The sequence below is a fragment of the Chiloscyllium plagiosum genome, unplaced genomic scaffold (assembly GCF_037043375.1).
Source record: "Chiloscyllium plagiosum isolate Xiang-an unplaced genomic scaffold, Cpla_swu_hap1 HiC_scaffold_25, whole genome shotgun sequence".
NCBI lineage: Eukaryota > Metazoa > Chordata > Chondrichthyes > Orectolobiformes > Hemiscylliidae > Chiloscyllium > Chiloscyllium plagiosum.
In genome coordinates, this window is record NW_028270163.1 from 17318399 (window position 1) to 17345247 (window position 26849).

At 41.0% G+C, this 26849-nt stretch overlaps 1 protein-coding gene across 4 annotated transcripts in view; it reads right to left on the reverse strand.

The window, feature by feature from the left end:
- The window catches only part of shisa6a (shisa family member 6a), a 527218-nt gene that overhangs the window by 316180 nt on the left and 184189 nt on the right, over window positions 1-26849 (reverse strand). The window lies entirely within an intron of this gene.

The window sequence follows — 26849 nt, forward strand, 5'->3', positions numbered from 1 at the left end:
GCCGGTCAGGCAGCATCCAAGGAGCAGGAGAATCGCTGTTTTGGGCATAAACCCTTCATCAGGAATCCATTTACACAGCTGGCTGCACCCCCACCCCCCCCCCCCCCCCCCCCCCCCCCGCACCCCCACCACCACCACCATCAGAAAGGCTGCCAACATCATCAAAGACCTATTGCACCCCGGTAATGACCTCCTACAACCTCTTCCAACAGGCAGATGAACTAGAAGCTTGAACACACACACGAACAGGTTCAAGAACAGCTTCTTCCTGGCCTTTATTAGACCAAGGAATGGACTCTAACTTCAAATAGTGGATCTCATTAATGTTGATCTTGCATCATGGACCTCCTGTGCACTGTAACCTGCATGACTCAGTCTGTCTAAAGCACCCTGTGATCTATATGTCCTTGCTTGTTATGATCTACCTGCACTGCTTGCAAACAAAACCTTTTACTATACTTTGGTACATGTGACTATAATAAATCAAATCAAATCAATACTGAGGGGGCATTGTCCTGTCAGAGGTGCTGTCATTCAGATGAGATGTTACCTCTCAGGAGATATGATTTGAAGAATAAGAGAGTTCTCCCAGTGTACTCACTAATATTTCTTCCTGCACCAAAACTTTTAAAAAAGATGGTCCAGTCATTAAAATTGTTCTTTGTGGAATTGTGTTGTGTGAGCATTGGTTGCCAAGTTACAATAGTGATACACTTTAGAAGTATTCAAGGTGCTTTAGGATATCCGAAGGCCACAGAAGGCACTATATGAACCTATCTTTCTTCTGGATGGCTGGCTGTTACTCAATGTTCTTTAAGGCTGGATATTATTATGGTCGAGGTTAAATTTTTATTCGCAGGCAGATACATGGCCTGCATAGTTAAAAATGCTTTAGCACTTTGTTCTCTTTTAGTCAAGTAACCATACCTTATGCAATTTCTATTACACTTTTTAATTGACATAATAAATATCAAAACATGTTCCATTCCTTCACTAGTTGCCATACTCTCCAGGATTGTCCTGATGTTGATTAATCTAGGAAAAAAACATTCTAGAGACATTAAAAAAGTGCATAATATAGAATAAATAGTGAGAAAGAAACCATTCTGCCGAACTAACTTAACCAAAACAGGTATTTCTGCTTCATATATCCTTCTATTCCTTGCTCCATTGAGCATGGGGCTCACTTCAATTGAATACAACACATGCACAAGGAACACTTTCGACCAGCAGTTACAAAACTATTAAAGATGTGAAGAAAGGCTGTTTTATTAGGCAGGGAGGCCAGAGATTAGAGATTGCATTGAAACCTGCAGGAATACACCTAACCATAGCTGCCAATCCCACTGATCACAAGTATTTATAACTAAATGTAGTGGCATATTATAGTCAGTACACTCAACACAGATCAAAACCATTCTAACAATTGTCTGGTCCATATGCCTACATGTCAAACCAGCAGTGCACTTGCCCACTAAATCACCTAATGGATTTTCTTAATTAAAACAATGCATGCTTTCTGCATTTTTGTCTTTGGGAAATCTTCAACTTGTATAAGATTCCTTTTAACCCCATTCAAGAGTAATTACATAATGTAACAGGTAATGTAAGTATTAAAGTTAGTTTAGGAGCTCTGGTAGTACTTTGACAAGAAGATTAAGTAAATTATGACAAGGTCGCCTCTTTCATTTCAGGTAGATAAATCTATTCTCAGTGCTCATCTAGGTATTACTATTTAAGTCTGAATAGATCCCCTTCTATTTGAATGCACAGTGAATCTTTTAACACTATTCTAATTGAGGGAGCTCAAAAATCAAGCAGCTTTCTTTTGTCATCAGAAAACTGTATGTGAACTTTTGTTTTAAATTCACTGGTAGATAATGTAAACGTTTTTTCTGGCTGTTTGCCAACTCATTGAACAGCTAAATGATGTAGGTCCTTGGGTATTGTAAGAACATAAGTAGTTTTAGGATCACAGGAACACTGTTAGATCCATCTATACTTTTGCGATGTTCCCATTGAAAGGGTGGATGTTGAACTATCCTATAAGGGGCATAACATTTAGGCATAAAAAATGACTATGATAATATGATGGCTTAAATCCACAGCCACCTGACAAAAAATACAGTTCCAAGGTTTCACCTTCACCAGTTTCTTGAGGCAACTCAAAATGGGCTGTGCCTTTAAGTAGCATTGTCACTGATTTAATATTGTTGTTGTCTGTTCACTTAGACTAGAAGCTGCACCTGAGACAGATGCTAAGGTAATGTAAGCTCTTTTCTTGTGTAGTGTCTATATTTATTAACATTTGCATTTCTGTCAGACTTCCAATGACATTTCAAAATGTGAAAGGTAAAGTTTAAAAAAGGAAGAAAGGCGTTCACTTTATATTGGATTGGAGTCAAGCTAAAAGCCCCTTTTTAACTATCCCCCATTGATATGCAAAACCTGCTCGGCATCACCACAATCTTCTGCTATGTTGCTGCTTGTCCACTTGCCTCTATTATGTGAACTGAGTGCCTTGCATTTTAGATTGTACCCATTCTAATTAATATTTCGATATTAATTAGGTTATAACAATATTGACCCTTGTATGATCTGAGCTAGATAGCACGTCTTTAATGCATTTTCTCACATGTACCTGTATGATTTTATTTAAAAAGGTGAACTGAGAATAGCCTAGCAAAGGATTGATTAGATGCTGACATTTATGATCTATATAAGCTATCTCCCATCCTTCTTCTTTTTCTAACTCTATTTGCATTGCATCTTCTTCCTCAAAGGCTTAGCCATCTTCTCCTTAATAGCATGTACAAATATGAATAGATACAAATGTCAAAGTTGCTTTATTTCATAATCTGCATGGACCATGCAGCACAATAATCAACACAAATCCAATTTCCTGAGCTTCATCCCATCTCTTTGCTCAAAGATATGGAAGAAATTGTATAGCACAGGAAATGAAAGGTGGAAAGGCTTGCATTTATAATGTATCTTTATGTTCTCAGGATTCCCCAAGCACTTAACTTTGTATTTCTGAAATGCAGCAATTGCTGTAATGTTGACAATATAAGATATTCTCTGCAAATTTCTGTGGGCTAACTTATGTGTTGGTGCATGATCTTTCTTCCAGATTTCTAACTGTTTAAACTGGCTCTTTGTTTTTGTTTCCAGTACTGGGCCACAAGCCCATGTCTATTTGTCTATTTTCCCATCCACCGTTAGGACTGCAATGTTAAATACAAACTGTCTTTGTTTGAATTGTGCCACTACAATTCCAGGGGCATCACTAGTTTTGCCACAACAAACACTGGAACAACACGTGTAGGAAGTGCGCCCTCTGCAGTCATTGCGTCACCAAACGTGGCCTCAATGAAATTGGCTCCCTGTACTCTCCTGTGGATTTAAAGAGAATATTTCCTGCTCTTGTGAACATGATTGAAGGCCATCTTAGTTAACAATGGGCCCATTAGCACTCATTGTAATAGTTGGGAATCCACAAACTAGCCTCTCTCTTCAAACTACTTTTTAAATACCTATAAACTGTGACCATGTTTTGACATCTGTGCAAATAAATTGTATTCTAAAGCTCAATCCTTTTGCATATATCAATTCCACAATCTTTTCCATTGTTGTGATCTCAAGGGATACAATTAACTCTTGAACTTTGTTACTATCCAAAAGAATTTCATGATAACATTTCATGGTTTTAAAATTTATACTGTAACACTAAACAAAGCATTTACGTATAATTTATTATTATATTTTGTGAAGACTTGTTTTTTAAACCTATAGCTCTGAAGATCTCAGCAGATAACTGCCAATTTAATTTTTTCAATGCTGATGAAGTGTTTCCTCATACTTTGCATGGTCTTAATCTTCACTTTTCTGCTGGGATTGAATTAAGGTATCTGACAGCTCTAAGGAATTTATTTTGATTTTCTTCTGTATCCCTGTCTGCTATTTAGACTTCCAGAGTGTACTTTCTCTCTGCCAGAATTCCAAACCCAATCTCTTCTACTAGCTTTACCAGGCAGATCTGACAATTTCAATTTTTCATGAATTTGCACAATCCTACTGGCCCCTTTGCTCCATGCTCTAGCTGCTGGCAGATACACAACTGCTTCCTCGCAGTCTTCCTAGTTGTTTTAAGAGATAAGACCATAGGAAATAGTAACAGGAGTAGGCTATGAAGAACAAAGGATGTGCTGGAGCTAAGAGTCACAATGCAGGAATTGTAAGTGGAACACATAGTCTTAATTCTTCCTGAATTTGGATGTTTCATTATGAATATCAGACCTGCCTGGTAAAGCTAGTGGAAGAGATTGGGTATGGAATTCTGGCAGAGAGAAAGTTGTTAACTATCCCTGTAACATAAGATCCCGTGTTGTTCCAAATAAAACCATCCTCATGTCTGTGACTGGTGCTTTAACAAGCACAGTGGCTTTCAGTCTCCTTATAACACTCCTAACCAAACAGAACAATTACTTAAAGAATCATCCATCATATTTTTCTTCATATTAAATCAAAAAAGAGTACAGTTAGGACAAGAAGCAGCCCAAAAACAGGAAAGCTATCATCTTGTCTATTTCTCTCCCTACAGAAACATTACTTGACTTCATATCCTGACTGCCAGTACAGGTGAAGTATCCGACAGTGAGGTCACAGGGATATCCAGAAATTCATCCCATGCATAAAATATCACTTCATTTAATTTATAAAATTTACCTGTTCCAACTGAAAAGGTGGACCCTTTTGTATCTGTAATCAGACTTCTCAGTTATATTTTCTGCAATGTGTAACCACCACAGTCCTACCCTACCCACTCTTGTTTCATCTTGAGAAACTTCACTTTCTCAGTTTATACCTCATCAATAATAAACACTCCCATTTCTTGTGCTTTCTTTACTTATATAGAACATAGAACTGTCCAGCACAGGAATGGGCCCTTCGGCCCAATATGTTGTGCCGAACAGGACGCCGAATGAAATTAATCCCTCTGCCTGCCCTTGGTGCATATCCCTCCATTCCTTGCACACTAATGTGCTTATCCACCCCTTAAGAAAAAGCAACTCATGTTTTTCTATCCTCTCCTTATAGCTCATATCCTCTAATCTAGACAGCATCCTGATAAACCTCTTGTGCATCCTCTCCAAAGCCTCCACATCCTTCCCGTAATATGGCAACCAGAATTGAATGCAGTTATTTAAGTATGGACTAACCAAAGTCTTATAAAGCTGCAATATGACATCCCGACTCTAGTACTCAATTCCCCTACCAATAAAGGGAAGCATGCCATATGCCTTCTTCTACCCTATCTTTCGGGGATCTATAGACTTGAACCCAAGATCTGTCTGTACATCAATGCTGTTCAGTGTCCTGCCATTAACTATATACTTTTCCTTAATATTTGATCTCCCAAAGTGCAGCACCTCATGCTAACCTGGATTAAACTCCATCTGCTATTTATCTGTCCATATCTGCAACAGATCTATATCCCGCTGTATCCCTCAACACCAGCCACATTTCCACCAATCTTCGTATCATCTGCAAATTACTAAGCCACCCATCTACATTTTCATCCAACTTATTTATATATATCACAAATAGCAGAGGCTCTAGTATGGATCTCTGCGGAATACCACTAGTCATGGACATGCAGCCTGAAAAATATTTTTACACCACTACCCTCTGCCTTCCATGGGCAAGCCAATTCTGAATCCATGCATCTTAATCTTCTGGATGAATCTACCATGAGGGACCTTGTCAAAAGCCTTAACAAAATCCATACAAACAACATCCATTTCTCTAGCCTCATCGATCACCTTTGTCACCTCCTCAAAAATTTGAAACAATTTTGTAAGATATGGCCTGCCCTGCACAAAGCCATGCTGACTGGCCTTAATTAGGTCATGCTCTTCCAGATGTGCCTAGTCTATCCCAAAAAATTCTCTCCAGTAGCTTCCCAACCACTGGCTTGAAACTCACCGGTCGATAGTTTCCTCAATTATTTCTATTTCCCTTCTTGAACAGAGGAACAACTTGCCAGAGCTGAGACCTCTCCAGTGGCTAATGAGGATACAGAGATCTTGGTCAAGGCCCCAGCAATCTCCTCTCTTGCCTCCCTCAGTAACCTGGGGTAGACATGTCAGAGGAGAAAGTGAGGTCTGCAGGTGCTGGAGATCAGAGCTGAAAATGTGTTACTGGAAAAGCACAGCAGGTCAGGCAGCATCCAGGGAACAGGAGAATCGACGTTTCGGGCATAAGCCCGTCTTCCTGAAGAAGGGCTTACGCTAGACATGTCAGACCCTGGGAACTTATCCACCTTAATGCTCTTCAAGAGATCCAACATCACTTCTTTCTTGATCTCAAAATGCCTCAGCATATTAGCATGCTGCACACAAATCTCACTACCCTCCATATCTTTCTCCTGGGTGAATACTGATGTAAAGTACTCATTTAGGATCACACCCACATCCTCTGTCTCCAAGCACATATCCTCCTTTATCCTTAAGTGCTCCCACCTTCCCCCTAGTTATCCTCATGTGTTTAATGGGTGCATAGAATGCCTTGGGATTCTCTGTGACCCTACTTGCCAAGGTCATTTCTTGGCCCCTGCTTGCTCTCCTAATTCCCTTCTTGAGTACTTTCCTGCTTTGCTTATATTCCTCATGGGCTCTGTCCGATTTTAGCTTCCTAAACTGTACAAATGCTTCTTTTGACTAAATTCACAATCTCCCTTGTTATGTAAGGGTCCCTTACCTTGCCATCTTTGTCCTTCCTTCTTACTGGAACATTCTGATCCTGAACTCTCATCAGCAGATCTTTAAACAATTCCCACATCCCAAATGTGGACTTGCTTGATAACAGCTCCTTCCAACTAACACTCCCTAATACTGACTTATTCTGTTCTCCCCCAATTTAGTACCTTTCTGCAAGGTCCTGAGTTATCCTTGTTAATAGTAACCTTAAAACTTAAGGAGTTGTGATGCCCTCCTACTGAAAGTTCAGTCATCTGGTCAGGCTTATTAGCCAATACAAGGTTCAGTATGGCCCCTCCTCTAGTTGAACTATTCAAAGACTGTTTCAAGAAACCTTTTTGGATGCACTTAACAAATTCTGCACCGTTTAAGCCTTTCTCTAAGGGATTCCCAGTCAATACTTGGGGGCGGGGTAAAGGTCATCCACTATGACAAATCTGCTTTTATGATTGTACTCATCTTATTTTTGAGCTCTGTCCAAAAGTGGACAAGGCCTCCAGCATGTCGTTTCTGAATGCAAATGTAACATTCTCCCAGATTAGTAATTAGCAACTCCTCCACCTTTTCTTACTTTCCTCTCTGTCTCGTCTCAAACAACAAAACCCTGGAACATTGAGCAGCCAGTCTTGTCCCTCTCTCAACCACGTCTCTGTCATGGCTGTAATGGCTGCAACATCAAAGTTCCATGTATTGATGCAGGCTCTAAGCTCATCTGCTGTACCGCTAATACTCTTTGTGTTTAAGTAAACACACTTCAGCCATTAGTACCATCATATTCATTTACCTGTCTCTACCTGCCTTTCTTTATGATTTACTGGTCCTAACATGTACCTTCCCCTCGATCCCTCTACCTGCTGACCTGCTACTCTGGTTCTCAGCCCCATGTCACTCTAGTTTAAATTGTCCCAAGTAGCACCAGCACACTTTCCTGCGAGGATATTGGTTCTCCTCCAGCTTAGGTGCAATCTGTCTTGGTTTGTTTATTTTTTGAGATTGTGGACATGTTAGTTAATTCATAAATTTTGTACAAGTAAAACAAGCCATTATTGGTTTTACAGTATTAATAATTTGAATTTTTTGTTCCTGAAGTGTTTTCCTAAACTTTAACTCCATGACTCAACATTCTTTTAATGAAAGCTCAATTATAACATGACATTTTAACATTTATTTAACTGTGGTCTCTGATCAACAGCTGAGGAGTGAAATTACTTTTGAAATTCAAAATCAAACCGAAGTGAAGATGTTTCAAGGATTTTAAATTCATTTTCAGTTGAGGGAAAAAAATCTATAATCTTACTATAATCTTAAGATTATGAGATAAATTAGAAAATAGAGGCAGAGAAAGCAGAGATTGCCGTGCAAATTCAATCTGTGACAGTTGCTTTTATGCAACTGGAAAGTGATTGGAAAGTGCAGTCAACACAAATTGTGCAGTTTCCTAGCTGCATTTCTGAGCAGGGACTCCATGCTAGCCTACACGTTTTCAGGGGGAGTTACAATATGGCTGGAGCAGGCATTCTACAACTACTCCTTACCGAGTGAAGATAGAAAATGGCAGGAGATGACCAAGAGTGAGCCCTGTGATGTTCTGATGCTGTACTGGAGATCTGAATTGAGAAGGTGAAAAGGAAGAAATGCAAACTTCATCCACAGAGAACAAGGAGATCTTCCAGGCAAATCCAAAGAAGCTGGTGGAAGCAAGTAGTTATATGGATCTATGCCAGCAGTCAAATCCTGAGGACCATAATGTAGTGACATAAAAAGCTCACAGATCTCATTGTAAGTAGTCAGGCCTGTGAATGTATCTTCAGATTGTCACATCTGAGGCACCACTAGCCTCAGATGCCACACCCTGTCTCATTTGCCAACCATCTCTAGCAAACTCATGCCTACCATTCATAGCTTCACATTATCCTAACACTTAGCATTACGGCAAGCCTCACATAAACAGATCAAACTTGCACACATTCCATCTCTTTGACCATGAAAGCCACATGACTCAAACAGCTTACGTCACAGTCATTTTAAGTCCCAGCATGTTGGAAGGGGACAGTCAGTACTCTTCAGCCGCTGGCTTGGAGCCTCCATCTCAACATGTTGGTGAGCTCCAAGCATCTGAATTATTCCTCCTGCTCACCTTTTATATCAATCCTATTGGACTCACACCTCCTCAAGTCCCCAACTGTGTATCTATAGACATCTATGCCAGATCCTGGCATATGAGGTGACCAGGTCAGGTGTGGTAATTCACTGCCTCCCCACTGAAGCCAGGGCCTCCATAAAGTGGATGAATTCCCCATCCCATCCCCATGACCCCCTTCTTACCCATCCTTTGCCCTATCCCATCCTTACAGATATTGTTGCCCCATCTTCACAACTGTCAGCCACTACTGCCTGCAGCTTGCAGCCCTCATTCTTGAAGACTAACTTACCAAGTCTCATTCCCATGGCAAAAACTGCCCTTGGCGCCTCCCTCCCATTTGTCCCCAACCCCACCCCATTTTCTTTTCATTTCTATTGATGGAGCTGATGGAATGATTGTGGCTCAACCCCTGGAGTAACCGTTCTCCCCGTGTCTGCGTGGGTTTCCTCCGGGTGCTCCGGTTTCCTCCCACAGTCCAAAGATGTGCAGGTCAGGTGAATTGGCCATGCTAAATTGCCCGTAGTGTTAGGTAAGGGGTAAATGTAGGGGTATGGGTGGGTTGCGCTTTGGTGGGGCGGTGTGGACTTGTTGGGCCGAAGGGCCTGTTTCCACACTGTAAGTAATCTAATCTAATCTAATCTAAACTTGCCAGCTCCAGACAGAGAGTTCCCAGACCCCTGACTGTATTAGTCCTACCCCTTAGATTGGCTGCTATGGGATCTCAGGACTGACCGTGATCAAGTCCCTGGACTGCAGATGTACAGACACTCACTAAGATTGCTTTGAGTAGTCACCTGACTGGACAATCCACTGAGCTTACATGAGAGGCTGCCTTGACCTATTGTGCCAGGACCCCTGGCTGACAGGTATCTCCCTAAAGATTTGAGACATGGCTTTTGTTTGCAACCTGTGTGATGTATTTGCCACATAAGCTGCTGCTACATTGTGGAGGTGTGAGATTGATGCAGTACACCTAAGGCAAGACTGAGGACTGTTGACCAGCAAAGCCAGATGACTGGTTGTTTGACTGCAGCAGTTCGTAAGGTAGGGCATGGATGGTATTTGAAAGCAGTTAAGTGCTGAGTGAGTGAGTGCTAAGACAGCAGGAGATGCAGCCTGTTCCCTTCTTTGAGCTGTGTCCCTCTCCATGAACATAAAGTGTCTCTGCTGTAGCCTTTCACTGCTAGTGTTGCCATCAAGGCAGCATTTAATGAGTGTAGCATCAGGGGTCGCTAACAAATCTGGCATCAGTGGAAATCAGGTAGAAAATATCTGGCACAAAAGGATGATTGTCCTGATTGTTGGAGGTCAGTCACCTCAGCCTTTGGACATCTCTGCAGAAGTTCCTCAGGGTAGTGTCCTAGGTCCAAAGGTTTTCAGTTGCTTTATCAATGACCTTTGCTCCACCACAAAGTTAGAGATGGATATTTATGCTGATGATTGCACAATGTTGAGCACCACTCACACCCCCTCAGATGCTGAAGCAGTTCATATTCAAATTGAGTAAGACCTGGGCAATGTCCAAACTTGGGGTGATAAATGGCAAATAACATGTGTACCCACAAGTGCCACACAATGACCATCTCAAACAAGGAAGAATCTAACAACGTCCTCCTGACCTTCAATGACATTACTATCATGGTGACACTGTGGCACAATGGTTAGCACTGCTGCCTCACAGCGCCAGAGACCCGGGTTCAATTCCCGCCTCAAGCGACTCTCTGTGTGGAGTTTGCACATTCTCCCCATGTCTGCATGGGTTTCCTCCAGGTGCTCTGGTTTCCCCCCACAGTCCAAAAATGTGCAGGTTAGGTGAATTGGCCATGTTAAATTGCCCATAGTATTAGGTGAAGGGGTAAATGTAGGGGAATGGGTCTGGGTGGGTTGCAATTCGCCGGGTCGGTGTGGACTTGTTGGGCCGAAGGGCCTGTTTCCTCACTGTAAGTAATCTAATCTAAATTTGTCACTATCAACGTCTGGGGATTTGCATTCACTGAAAACTAAAATGTTCTTGGTTACTGTGGATACATAAGTGGGTCAGAAGCTAAGAATTCTGTGGTAAGTGATGTATTGCAATCTCCACGTTGCTTGTTCATCATCTATAAGGCAAAAATGTGATGGGATACTTGTCTGGTTGGGTGCAACTCGCACCATACTCAAGAAAGCTCACAGGTCATAGCTAGGTTGGCAGTTGAAACCCATACAACTATTGATGGAATACAAATATTACCTGAAATGCCAATACCAACAGACGTAGAAACAGAGGTTGTGGTTTTTCTGTGGGAGGGAGTGAATGTTTTAGACGATGAATGGGGTACCAATCAAGCAAGTTGTTTAATCCTAGACAATTTTGAGCTTCTGGAGTGTTGTTGAAGCTGCACTCATCCAGACAAGTGAAGAGTATTCCATCACACTCCTGTGCCTTGTTGATGGTGGATATGCTTTGGGGAGTCAGGAGGTGAGCCACATGCCACAGAATTTCCAGCTTCTGACCTGCTGTTATAGCCATGGTATTTATATGGCAAGTCTAATTCAGTTCCTGACCAGTGGTAATCACTAGGATGTTGATGACAGGGATTCAGTGACGGTAATTTTGTTGAAAAGTCAAAGAGAAAGTTAGATTTTATTTTCTTAGAGACACTAGCACTTGTATGGGCTGAAAATGCATGGACTGGTTCACCATCTGAGAGTTCTGAATGACAGAGTGTTTTGCAACCGTCAGCAATCATCCTGAATTCTGACATTATGTCAGAGGAAAAGGAAAGATCCAGCAGTTGAAGGTGATTCAGCCTAGAGCTTCTCTGCCTCAGAAGACAGTAAAAGCAGGGTCTTTGAATATATTTTAAGACAGAGACAGATAGCTTTTTGTTAGGCAGGGGAATCAAAGGTTATTTGGGGTAGATGGAAATGCGGAATTCAAAACACAAAGGATCAGCCACAATCTTATTGATTGACAGTGTCGGCCCAAGCAACCATATGACCTACTTCTGCTGTCATTTTGATTGTTTTTAATGAGATGATTGGTCTGCAAGTATAGATATCTTTCTTTTTGCTAGATATGTCTCTAAACAGTGAAACATTCTCCCTTGTTGCACAAGGATTTCAGTTTTACTTGGGTTCCTTGATGCCACATTCAGCCAAATGCAATCATTACATCAAGAGTAGCCGTTCTCACCTTGGGAGAACTGGTAGCTCAGTGGGTTGATGCATTGTCTCACAGCCAGAGATTCAAGTCTGACTCCAGGTTTCACTGGCCACAGTGGGAACATCAATGACATGGTTCATTATCAGTCTGCTGAGCCTTACAATTAATCCCCACAGGGACAAAGGTGTGTGTGTGAATATACAAAATGAATGAATTACCTTACCTCTGGAATGTGCCCCTGTTTGATCTTAAATTGCAATGAAGTCTGTGAACAAGTGGTCCTGACAGAAACCAAATTGAACACCAGTGAGCAAGTTGTTGTTGAATAAATGCCCCTTGACAGGATTGATGAGGATATCCTTTTGCTGATGATTAATTGTGGATTAATGAGTTGGTAACTAAACCTATTGGATTTGTTCTGTTTACTGTGGATAGAATATTCTTGGGCAATTCCACATCTTTGAGTTGATGCCAAATTGTAACAGCTTGGATAAGAACAAACTGGACTTGGAGCAAGAGTCTTCCTTATTACAGCCAACGTCAGGGCCAATAGTCTTTGCAGTATTCAGTGCTTTCAGCCATGCCTGACGTCAGATGGATTAGCTGAAGGCTGGCATCTCTGGGAAGCTCAGGAGAAGGCTACGTTAGAGCATTCACTGACACTTCTATTAGCTAGAGTGTGGTTGCAAATGCTTCGACTTTGTCTTTTGCACTGGTGTTTGTGTGTGTTCTAGCACTGTTGTCAATAAGGATGTTTTAGAGCTTCCCTGTTCAGTTAATTCTAGATTAGAATGGTGCTGGAAAAGCACAATAGTTCAGGCAGCATCCAAGGAGCAGGAAAATCGACATTTCAGGCAAAAGCCCTTCATCAGGAACAGAGGCAGAGTGCCTGGCCTGCAGGCACTCAGGATGCTGCCTGAACTGCTGTGCTTTACCAGCACCAGTCTATCTGTGACCTTCATCAGATCCATCTAGAAAAGCTTGCAGAACTGAAATATTGGCTATTAAAGTTAGGGCCTTTTTCATCACAGTGGTTAATTCCTCTCAAGCATATCCTGAATTACTTTTGGGAATGATGACTGTATATTGTCAAGCTGCTTACCTGAAAACCTATACTGGGCAAGCAGAAATCTTCCCCAGCTAAAAATGAAATAAACCAAGCAAAACCCAATATCTTTAGTCCCTGTTGCCAACACTGTTTCTGATAGTAAATCCATCCCTCTCCCAGGTAGTTCTCTGCATCTGAAACACGCTTCATGCAAGCTTGGTTTCGTATTCAGAAACAAGTAACTTCCTAATATGTATCCATCCAATCACTAAGACCGTCTGTGTTCAGCTTTGGAAGATCACTTAACATCATTTCAGCCTTAGACCATCTGCTCCTCATCTGTGCCTTTGTTAACTCTGAACTGGACTATTTTAATGTTCTGCTGGCTAGCTGCCCATATCTACCCTCTATAATCCATAGGTCATCAAAAACTCTGCTGCCCTTTCCTTAATCAGTCAAATTCCATTCACACATTTTTCCTTGATCTAATTGACTCCTGGTTAAACAACATCTCAATTTTTACAGCTCTCATCTTTGTTTATAAATCCTTCTATGGCCTCAAGCAATCAGCTCAAAGCGCACAACTCTCTGAGATGGTGCTGATGCTGTAATTCTAGCTTTTGAGCATCCATAATTCAGTGGGTTCACTCTTGGTGCCTTTGCCAACAACAGCCACAGCTTGAAGCTCTGGAATTCCCTCCCTAAATCACTCCATCTCTTTACATCTCTTTAAGACATTTCTTAAACCTACCTCTTTGTTTCCTTATGTTGCAAACTTTGTTTTGTAATGCTCCTGTACAGTGCCTTAGGACATTTTACTGTGATAAATGCATTGTAGAAATGTAAGCTCCAGTGCCTGATTGTCATTATGCCATGGAATTTTTTTAAAACCTATCTAAGAAGGCAGGGGATGGTTTAATCTTTCTTCTGAAATATGCCTGTTCTGATCAGGCAGCACTTCCTTTGCACACCACTGAGGTAACAGTCTATGATATCCTTACATAAGCAGACAACGCCACATACCTTAGCACCAGTAATGCCATCACAGATATGTTATAGATAAAAGTCTCAAAAAATTATTGTTTTTCTATGGATTGGCACCTATCATCCCCCCAGTTGATTTCAGGATGTAGCTTAGGAAAGAAGAAGGGTCTGCCTGAAGAAGGGTCACGGGCACAAAATTTTTAACTCTATTTTCTCTCCACAGATACTTCCAGACCTATTAAGTTTTTTTCAGCAATTCCTGTTTTTGTACTGAAGAGAAATCTGCCACTGAGTGAGTTGATGTCCCTATTTATAACTCATAAACTCAAAAGCGTCAGCTAAAAATGCATTACACAATTCAATGTTCCTTCCTTAAGAAAGCAACATCTTCTTCTAACTGCACCGAGCAATACTGGATAGATCCTCCAGCAGAACTGAAAACTAATTCTGGACGTTTTCAACAAGGTGAGTATTTGTGAAGTCAGGCAATTTCGTGTGGTTTCAAATACAATCTGGCAATCAGTTTATCATTAAATTCAGGCCTTAATTTAGCACTGCTGCCTCACAGCACCAGGGACCTGGGTCCAATTCCAACCTCGGGTGACTGTCTGTATGGAATTTGCACATTCTCCCCGTGTCTGCATGGGTTTCCTCCAGGTGCTCCGGTTTCCTGCCATAGTCCAAAGATGCGCAGATTAAGTGAATTGGCCATGTTAAATTGCTCATAGTGTTCAGGGATGTGTACGTTAGATGCATTAGTCAGGGGAAATGAAAAGTAATAGGGCAGGAGAATGGGTCTGAGTGGGATACTGTTCAGACAGTTGGTGTGGACTTGTTGGACTGAATGGCCTGTTTCCACACTTTAGGCGTTCTATTTATGAAAACAACCCGAGCAACCTGGTAAGAGCAACTTGGGTAACTAACACGACATCAATTGATCATTCGACTGCATCTGAATAACAATACATTAAAATTTGTGATGCAATCTATCCATATTAATGCTCTCATACCAGCAATGCTTGTTTTCATCTTTCCTCTTGTTTGCATTCTTAGCTAGCTAAAACCATTCCTGTTCTTTGGAGTCTTTATCCAAACATAATTTGACTTTCTCTATAACTTTTTGTGCAAGGGAAGTACAAAATTATTGGTAATAAAGCATTATTTTGTGTCCCAATTTAAGTTGTTAATTAGCCATCTCCCATGAGGAACTGTGGGTAAGATCTCTATCAGAAAGAAATGATTAGTCATATAGCTTGGGGAGGCCCACTCTACATCAAGTTTCCCCCAGCCCCACCTCCCTCCCATTTATGTCTCAGCACCCCGGCCCATAAACCTCATTCCTGATGAAGGGCTTATGCCCCAAAACGTCAATTCTCCTGCTCCTCGAATGCTGCCTGAACTGCTGTGCTTTTCCAGCACCCACACTCTCGATTCTCCATCAACCATGGGACAGGTCACAAATCTACTTCAATCAAAGTAGCAATTGAGGCCACACTGTTAACTTCATTGAACCAAATGCCAGATACAGAGCCAATTGAGCGAACTGAACTCTATTTCCCGATTCACATTGTGCTATCTGATCTCCAGCATTATGCAAGTTCCAGTGGTAGCAGGGTCTGTTAACTGGCAATGGGAAAGTGAGCCTAGATTCCTGGTCATAGGAATAACTTTGAATAGCTTGCTGACAGAAGGAGATGCTTTGGGAGAGGTATTTGAGGACATCCAATGCTGAAAGACCATTATGGAAACCGGTATGGAAAGGATGAGGAAGATTGCAGAAAAGAACTAGAAAGAAAGGTTGCTCAGGAGAAGATGTTGGACAGAATTCCACAGAATCTACCATCTCATTTTCTCTTGATTCCTCCTCCATAAATGAGAGTAAAAGAAAGATTTGACAGTCTGTGTCGGTCCATTATTCATTTTTCCGTATCATGACTGATTTACATTTGTACAAAGAGACAAAACTGCATTGTTCATTTCTGAAGAATAGATATCTTTTTGATCTCTGATATAAGAGTGCCAACCTCATGAATGCCATGGGTGATTTTCTGGAATCAGCAGTCAGAACAGATCACAGATCCTTTATTCACTAATGCATGCAGTGAATCACTTTCATTGTGAAGATGATTTCAACATGACATATTACTTGAGCTGCAATCAGCCCATCGTACTGGATATTGATTTTTCTCTGTTAATTACTGATAATCATCTACTGAGTTAACTCAGCTTCTTGCTGAACTGTATCTCTGTCATGTGCAGGATTCAGTGTGGTTGTAAGATATTGCTCTTTGAACAGGGGTAACTGAGTTGACCCACAAAGACAAAGGAATGGCATGGCAAGTTTCTCACTAGTCTATGGCATGTTGCCAACTAAAAGAAGCTTACGACTTATTAAATGTCTTGTTGATGCCAATATACCTTATTAGTGTTCAGTTTTCTATCTTACCAAAATTGTCAAACAAATCAAACATCTAGGAATTCAAGATGAAAACCAAGTGGGCATCTGGTGAATTCACTCACTGTTTGCCCTGAAGGGCATACACATTAGACACTGAGCATCAACTTCTCAGGGCACTGGATAAATGACCCCATGTCCACGGATATTGGAATTCAATGCGCACCAGCTTCTAAGAAACCTCATGGCCCATCTCTGATGCACATACAGGACACTTATGCATATCAATGCTGCATCTTGGGCTGCAGCAGTGACCATCATTGGAATTCTGCAGCAAGGACGTAGTGGGCTCAGGGACACGCACCCAGCTCATGGACCGAACCAGGCTCTTTGCTCACCGTCATAGTGCTCACTCACTCTGAGCGTACCTGTACTGTTGCAGCAGTCCGGCAATGTATCACCTTGCCATTTTGTCCTCCCCCCCCCCCCCCCCCCCCTCAGCTGTACAGCTACATTGTGTTGCTATTTACTGCAGATTCAAAAGAAGGAAGTTCGCCAAAGCTGTCAATAGGCTTCAGTCAAGTGGAAGAACCTTCCTGACACAATATGACAAGGGCCGCCTCCAATACCACGTCAGGGGCTTGGAAATGCTTACTCAGCTACTCCGATAGTCAGAGTCAATGTGCTGCCCATGTACTTCATATAAGGAACGAAGAGCTGAATGTCAGACAGCTCCTCACCTGGCTTGAGTCATTCTGCCCTATTGTGGGGTATTTTCTTCCTGGGATTAAAGAGAGGCAAGTATTAAGGGAGATGAGAGTGGTTGGCACAGCTGTTAGTATTGGTCACTGACTATCTTCCTATATGGTTGTGCATTCCTCTCAGCTAAGACTGCTTTAACCCATGTGGCGCCGTCAGGACAAACAGGCATGATCCACCCCTGAAAGTCCTGCCTATGCACCATCCCATCCAGCAGGACATTGCCCTCAAAGCAGGGCAGTGAATTCTCCCTGTTTGCGATGTCTGGGGTAAATGTCAGGAAGCATGCAGGGCAGCTCCAGATTGACAGTGCTTGTCCAATTACACAACCACCTTCTTGAGGTGTGGCCACAAGTGACGTTGGTGAATTTCAGGACATCTGCTGAGTGTGTAGTTGTTCCGGGAACTGACCGTAGTAAAATGGGGCCAGAATCAGGTATAATGTGCATCGGAGGAGTGGGATTGATAATCAATGAGGTGAGTACATTCAGATATGCTGAGAAAACTCGCTAGATCTTGTCGCAGAAATTCCTCCAAAAATCTCAATGCAACCCGGATTTAGCCTAAAAGCATAATATTCAGGCTAGTATCCAGTTTGCTTTGTAGTGCTGCTGTGATACCACCTGGGACATCCATTGTGTTAAAAGCACTATCATTATAAAGATTTATAAAATCATGAATGGCATGGATAGTCTGAATAGCCAAGGTCTTTTTCCCAGGGTAGGGTAGTCCAAACCTAGGGGGCATAGGTTTAAGTTGATGGGGGAAAGATTTAAAAGGTATATAAGGGTTAACTTTAACACACAGAGGGTGGTGTATGTATGGAATGAACTGCAAGAGGAAGTGGCGGAGGCTGGTACAATTACAACATTTAAAAGGTATCTGAATGGGTTCATGAATAGGAAGGGTTTACAGGGATATGGGCCAAATGCTCGCAAATGGAACTAGATTAATTTAGGATATCTAAATGATGGGCATGGACGAGTTGGACTGAAGGGTGTGTTTCTGTCCTATACAGCTCTATGCCTCTATGGCTCTGTAAATGCTAGTCACTCTTTAGTCACCCATCCTTGACATGAAAGCAATGGTGTGATTTTTGTGGGATTCATGTGAGTTTTTAAAATCACTGTCACTTAAGAATGATGGTCGTGTTATCCTTCATTATTCACACTGTTAACCATACCCCACTCAAAAGCTCCAGAAATCTGTGGGTTCTCAGCACACTTTTGGAATGTTGTTTTAAACAGAAGCCGTGAGTAGAGACTGGATTGTTGCAAAAGCCATTTCTCAACAGTGCTATACTTAGGCTTCACACTTTCATGAGTTTGCATCACAGCCCCATTCAGAAATGCATTGACATTGGCTCAGAAAGAAAAAAAAATCTGTGCTTCTTCATTGCAATTCTCACCACAGTGTATTTTGATTAGCAATGCAGGGGAAAATGAAGAACTTTATCGAATATGAGACTGGTGTACCTGCATACAGCTAAACTAGCACTGGGAATCGCTAATCTCATGCTGTCAGAAAATCTGGGCCAAGGACAGCAATGGTCAAGGCAGTCCATCGCTATCACCTTGACAGCTAGGGGATGGTCAATAAATGCAGGCCTGTCAGCATCAAAAGAACATCTTTTCTAAAAAAAAAGATACATTGCCCTGCATGGTTATTGGCCACCATTTGCCTCCTGAGTAGCTATAGTTCAGCAAGCTGCATTCAATTCAGATATTCTGTCAGCATCATCAGTGAACTTTGACAAGCCTGTGGACCTCATTCCCCAGATGGAGACATATCATGGAACCCCTGTTCACTTTCTGAAGCGATTGAGATGCTGTGAATTTAATATCAACTGCTCAGCCACAGCATGCTCGGGTGCACGAAAAGACTTCCTAACATAGTTCTTTCGTGAGCTGAAAGTGTGCTCATTACTCATATCACACAGCAGCACCTCAACCCCTGAGCCTTTGATGTACTCAACAATTGCGAAGGTGAATTTCAGTAGACAACTGTCCTAGTTAAAGATGCCTACAGTGCAGCCTGCTGTTATTTCACCACATGTACAAACAGAAAAGCTAACTTAACAGGATATGTAAAAATAAGCAGTCGATGAATTTTATTCATTCTTTCTTTCCACACTGCTTATATTAAAGATGCAGGAAGATTGAACAGTATTTGATCAGGGCAGGGTGTCATTGATAGCAAAATAAATGTAATTTATTCAACAAAGGGATGTCTGTGGTTATTTGTGTGCTGAGTAGGATAGAAAATTCATAAAAGCTTTGCAAAATAAAAATAATCCAACAATTGTTAATTAATAACGTTATCAAAAACCTGCCGGAAATTGGAATCTGTGGTGAATATTAAATGTTCATAACCGGACAAAAACAGCTGAAAATATTTACCATCTCCAAATGGTTAATTTAATCAAAGTGATGTTATCTGCAGCTCTCTTCTCTACCAATTAGGTCAATGCCCAGTGGAGTTTAAGATACATTGATTATACAAAGTCAGAACAGTTTTTTTTTCTGTGGGTCAGTTGCTAATATTAGGATTGTTGTTTTAAGTCACTACTTGTTCTATTAGTTAATAAAATGCTCCATGAGACACTGCTGTAAAATTCTGGACAATGAATCTCTGTCTGTAATGGTAATAAATCAGCCAGACTCCAAGGAAGACACAGATCCCAGCAAGCAGATTTATGGTCCAGGCAGGTATTTATGATGAAATGTTGAAGGCCAATCTTTTGAATGATAAGGAATATACATGTCACATTCAAAATAATATCCAAAACTTTCCACTCATTTGAAAAATTGCTGAGCTGTATTGGCTATCTGGCCCTGTTGTATGTCTGTCTGACTGATGTGTTAACTGTTCTTTTAGCTGGTTGACATGTTGACTTTGACTGTTCTTGGACAGTGTACAAGCATAGCTTGTTGGTTCAGCTTCCCAGCCATCTCATTATATCAGGAAGCTTTGAAAGGGAGCCAGATGGATTGGTACCAGCAAGGCAAGAGGCCAGTGCTTCAAAATCCATGTAGAACAAACACTAATCTGGGGTCAAAGGGGCAGAGAAACAGGACAGGACATATGGCTGGAGAAGATCATTTGAGTAAGGTGGAGAGAGGTCATGAAATAATTACTGTAAGCTGAATGATTAACATCATTGTGTGAGAGGATTCGTGGTACCATAATAAACACCAGAAGCTGCTTGACAATAAACCTGTTGTATGAACACAATAGTTAATTATAGAGGTAATGTTTCATTAGGTTTTAATGCATATTCAAAATCAAGTGTCCTGAAATGTTGTGCGACGTGTTTTGCTACAAATAACATCATCTTGGAACTATTTTGAATTAGCCATTGTAGGGTCAGATTAAAAAACAAACTGAATGTTGGAGATACATGCAAACCTGCAAACAAACCAATTAGGAGCAGGAGTAGGCCACTCGGCCCCTCAAGCCTGCTGTGCCATTCAATAAGATCTGTTCTTATTATTCCACATTCCTGCCTACCCCTGTTAACTCTGCATCTCAGATAGTCAGATAAATGGATCCTTTTCAGGTTGACAAAATGTAATGAGTGGTTGCATCCGTCTCTAATTGAGAATCAACCACATTGCTATGTGTCTGGAGTCACCTGGAGGCCAGACCAGGTAAGGATGGCAGATTTCCTTCTGTAATGGACATTAGTGATCCAGATAAGTTTTTCCAATAATCAACAATGATTTCATCGTCATCATTTGGGGTGGTGGCACAGGGACTCACAACACTAGGAACCTGGGTTTGATTCCAGCCTCAGGTGACTGTCTGTGTGGAGTTTGCACATTATCCCTGTGTCTGCGTAGATTTCTTTCAGGTGCTCTGGATTCCTCCCACAGCCCAAAGAGGTGCAGGCCAGGTAGATTAGCTGTGGGAAATGCAGGGCTAGAGTGAAGGGGTAGGGGTGCTCTTCATAGGGTCAATGTGGACATGATGGACTGAATGATCTCCTTCCACATTGTAGGGATTCTATGAGCCATGATTCCAAATTAGACTGTTAATCCCAGATTTCTTTTTATTCAATTCAAATTCCACCATCTAATTTGAACCTAGGACATTACCTGGGTCTCTGGATTAATAATCCAATGATAATATCACTCAGCCATCACATCCCCTTTTGCTTAAGCTACGAAGATAGAAAAGTAAGTTGTCAAGAGGACTCAAGGAGGTTACAAAAAGATAACAATAGGTTGAGTGAGTGGCAAATGGTGAACAATGTGGAAAAATGTGAAGTTGTCCATTTTGTCAGAAAGAATAAATAAAAACATATTATCTAAATGGGGACAGATTTTATAGTGGTCTGAGCTGAAGTGATCTGGTAGCACTCATGCATGAACCACAAAAGGTTTGTATACAAATAGATTTGCAAAGTACTTGCTGTCCTTGAATATACTAATATTTTGTGTTGCATGAGCTAGGACACCCAAATCCCTCTGCATTTCAGAGCTCTGCAATTTCTCACCATTTAAACAATATGCTTCTTTTTGTTCTTCGTTCTGAAATTGATAATTTAACATTTTGTCACATTATACTCCATTTGAAAGATCTTTTCCATATTAATCTATCTACAATCTCCTTACAGCTACCTTACTCCCTCTTTATGACTTACTTTCCTATCTATTTTCATGTCATCAGAGAATTTAGCAGCCATCCCTTCTGTCCCTTAATCCCAGTCATTTGTAGAAGTTGCAAACGGTTGAGGTCCCAGCACACACCATTCATTCCATATTACCAACCAGAAAATTACCCACTTATGCCTGTTTCATGTTTCCCATTAGCCAGCCAACCACCTTTTCATGCTAATAATCAACATCCTACACCATATGCTTTTATTTTCTGCAATAACATTTTATGTGCCAACTTATCAAATGCTTTCTGGAAATCTAAGCACAATCCATCCACTAGTTAAACATGATTTCTCTTTCACAAATCATGTTGCCTCCCCCTGACTACATTGATTTGTTTTCTAACTTCCCTGCGATATCATCTTTAAACTAGAATCTAACAGCTTTCAAATAGCAGATGTTAAACTTAAATGGCCTGGACTCATCTGTTTTCTGCTTCCATCCCTTTTTGAACAAACAAGTTACATTTGCTACTTTCTAACCACAAGGAACCTTTCAGGAATCTAAGGAGTTTTGAAAAATTAAAAACAATGCATCAAGTATCTCTCCCTAAACTCTATCTCTTAAGGCCTTAGAGTGAAGATTGTCAGTTTTTGGGATTGTATCAACCTGAAGCTCTAACAATTTGTTCAGTTGATTGTAATTTACTTGAATTCATCACTCCCTTCTTTTTCTGGGTTTAACAGCTATTTCTAAACTAACTCTACAGTTACTCGATCCTCTATAGCGAGCTGCTGCAAAATACTTCTTCAATTTATCTGGCAACCCCTTTTCTCCCTTGTTAATTCAATTTCTATGAGACCACTTTCTATAGGAATTCTGTGTGGATGCAGAGGATGTAGGCAGAATTCTAAATGAGTATTTTGTCTCTGTCTTCACACAGGAGAGGGGCGATACCAATATTCTACTGAGAGAGAAGGAGTATGAAATATTAAAATAGCCTAATGCCAAATGAAGTACTGCACAGGCAGACACCCTTTGAAAATGGATTAATCTCCAATGACAGAGGATTAACATAAGTCAGGAGGAAATAATGGATGCGCTGATAATAATTTTCCAATCTTTATTAGATACTGGTGATGTATTACAGGACCAAAGGTCTGTGAATATTGTACCATTATTTAAAAAAAAGGTCATGATTTGGAGATGCCGGAGTAGGACTGGGGTGTACAAAGTTTAAAAATCACACAACATCGGGTTATAGTCCAACAGGTTTAATTGGAAGCACTAGCTTTTGAGCACAATGAAGGAGCAGCGCTTTTGGACTATAACCTAGTGTTGTGTGATTTTTAACTTAAAAAAAGTGTGTGTGGGATAGGCAACATAATCATAGGCCAGTGAGTTTGACTTTGACAGTGGGTTAATTATTGTAACGAATTCTGAGACTCAGGAAAAACTGAGAATGTTTCTAAATGTCACTTAGAAATACATAGAGTAATCAGGGACAGTAGCAAGGTTTTATTAAGGGAAGATCTTGACTTATGAACTTAATTGAAGCTTTTTAAGGAAGTAACAAAGAAAATTGATGAGAGGAGTGTAATGATTGTTGGCTGCATTTGTTTTCCAAAGGTATTTGACAAAGTCCCATATGACAAACTGGTCAAGAAAGGAAAAGCTCACCGGATACAGGGAAATGTGACAAGTTGGAATTTAAATTGATTCAATGACAGAAAGCTAAGGTTAATGGTCAATGGATGTTTCTGCAAATGGAAAGCTGTTTCCAACACATTCCACATGGCTCAGTGTTAGGTCCCTTGCTGTTTGTTGCATATTCTAATGGTTTAGACATAAAAAGTGGGGGTGGGCTGCTCTGGATATGTCATTGACCCAAGGATTGTTTATACTGAAGAGGATAGCCATCAACTCCAAAATGATATTAATTATTTATTTGAATGACTGGATGGTATTCAATGTAGAGAAGTATGAAGTAATACACTTAGGGAGGGCAATAAAAAAGAATACACAATAAACAGGAGGATATTTAAAGGGAAGCTAATGGCTTTCCTTTATTGGTTGAAGGGTAGAATAGCAAAGCAGGAGTGTAATGCTTCAATAGAATAAAACGCTAGTAGGCTGGAAGTTTGCCCACAGTTCTGATCACAGCCTTACAGGAAGGACATAATTGCACCAGAGAGAGTGAGTTGAGATTTATAAGACTGAGGTCTGACAATTGCAGCAAAAATTGGATAGGCTAGGGCTATTTTCCTTAGAACAGAGCAGGCCGACATGTACAAAAAGACCTGTTTATCCTAGAGAGAGGTATATTGTTGGGGTATTGGTCTGTGGGGAAGAGAGGGAGAGAGGGAGGATAGTGGTTGGGGTGTTGGGTGGGGGTGGCAGTGCACAGATTTAAGATACTTGGTGGAAAGGTTACAGGGGACATGAAGAAAATCTTTTTCATCTCGAGGGTGGTGGGTGTCCGGATGTCACTGGCCAGTCTGGTGGAAGAGGCAGAAACCTTCAATTCATTTAAAAAAGTATGTGCATCCCCTGAAGTGCTGTAACCTGCAAAACTGCAGACCAAGTGCTGGAGGTAGGATTGGAATGAATAGCCAGGCATTTTTTCAACCAAGGGTTCAAGGATAAATTCTCATACTGTTAACAGCTTTTTTTAACATGTTCATAAAAACTCTTACTACCATTGTTTATATTTCCAGTTATCTTCCTCTCTCATTCTCATTTTGTCCTTCCTTATTAACCTTTTAGTCACTCTGTTAGATATTTTTATTCTGTCCAACCTACAACAAACCAACAATATTTGCTTTTTCTTTAAATGTGACAATATCTTAGCTTTTTCATTAACCTTTGGTGTTGGATTTGGATCTCTCAGTAGCCTTTTTCCTTTTTCATTGAAATGTACCTATGCTGTGTATTCTGAAATATTCCCTTAAATGTCTGTCACTGAATTTCTATTGGCCTACGTTTTCCCTAATTTGCCAGTTTGCTTTGTTTCTACGTCCTCATAATTGCCCTTACATAAGATTAAAATAGTACTATTGCATTCAGTATTGTCTCACTCAAAATGAATATAAAATTCAACTGTATTCTGTTGCTGCTCCCAAATGCCACCTTCACAATGAGGTCATTAATTAATCCTATCTTGGTGCCCAGTACCAGGTCTAGTATAGTCTGCTCTCTGGTTGGCTCCAAGACATGCTGAACATTCCAAAAACTCCTCATTGAGACAACCCTTGCCGATTTGATTTTTCCAATCTACATGAGTGTTGAAGTTCCCCATGATTATAACAGTAGATTTTTGACAATCTCCCATTATTTCTTCTTTTAATACTCTATCCAATTATGTGGCTAATGTTGGAGAAAACCATGCACCATTCCAAGTGTCTTTATATTTCTCATTTCTATTCAAACCCCTCCTACATTCTGATTTTCAGAACTTAGGTCATCCCTCCTTATTCAGTTAGTATCAGTATTAATTAACAGAGCTAGGCCTCCACCGTTTCCAGACTTTCTGATCTTCCGAAATGCCTTATACTTTTCAGTTTTCACATCCCAACCAAAGTCATCTTGTGGCTAGTTTAAGCCGGGCAGTCATAGAATCTTATAGCATGGAAACAGACCTTAAGTCCAACTCATTGGCACCAACCAGATATCCCAATCTGACCTTGTCCCATTTGCCAGCATTTGGCACATGTCCCTCCAAACTCTTCCTATTCATATACCATCCAAATGCCTTTTAAATGTTGTAATTGTACCCACCTCCACCACTTCCTCTGAAAGCTCGTTCCATGCATGCACCACCCTCTGTGTGAAAACGTTATCCCTCAGGTCCTTTTTAAATCTTTCCCTTTTCACCTTAAACCTATATCCTCTAGTTTTGGACTCCCCCACCCCAGGGAAAAAACTATTTACCCTATCCATGCCCCTCATGATTTTATGAACTTCTATAAGGTCATCTCTCAGCCTCTGATGTTCCAGGGAAAAAATCCCTAGCCTTTTCAGCCTCTCCCAGTAACCCAAGGCCTCCAACCCTGGCATCATCCTTGTACATCTTTTCTGCACCCTTTCAAGTTTAACAACATCCTCCCTCCACAAAGGCGATCGGAATTGTATGCAGTAATCTAAAAGTGGCCTTACCAATTTTCTGTACAGTTGCTGCAGGATGTCCCAACTCCAATAATCAATATTTTGACCAATGAAGGCCAGCTTGTCAAATGCCTTCTTCACCACACTGTCTGCACGTGACTCTACTTTCAAGGAACTATGCACCTGCACCTCTAGGTCTTTTTGTTTGGCAACACTCTCCAAGGCCCTAACATTACAGTATAAGTCGTTCCCTGGTTTGCCTTACCAAAGTCAACATCTCACATTTATCTAAATTAAATTCCATCTGCCACTCCTCGGCCCATTGGTCCATCTGATCAAAGTCCTGTTGTACTTGAGATAACCTTCTTCGCTGTCCACCACACCATCTATGTTGGAGTCATTTGCAAGCTTAATAACTATACCTTCTATGTTCCCATCCAAATCATTTATATAAAAAACGAAAAGCAGTGGACCCAGCACTGATCTTTGTGGCACACCACTGGTCACAGGCCTCCTGTCTGAAAAGCAACCCTCCACTGTCTCCTACCTTGAAACCAGTTTAGTATCTAGTTGGCTAACTTCCCCTGGATCCCATGTGATTTAACCCTACTAGGCAGTCTACCATGCAGAACCTTGTCAAACACTTTGCTGAAGTCCAGATAGACAATGACTACTGCTCTTCCCCCATCAGTCTTCTTCGTTGCCTCTTCAAAAATCAAGTTTGTGAGACATGATTTCCCACTTACAAAGCCACGTTGACTATCCCTAATTAGTCCTTGCCTTTCCAAATGCATGTAAATCCTGTCCCTCAGAATCCCCTCCAACAACTTACCCACTACTAACTTTTTTGTGATTCCTATCAATGTTTAGTAATTTATTTCTATTTAGGCTGTCATCTGATCTGTTTTG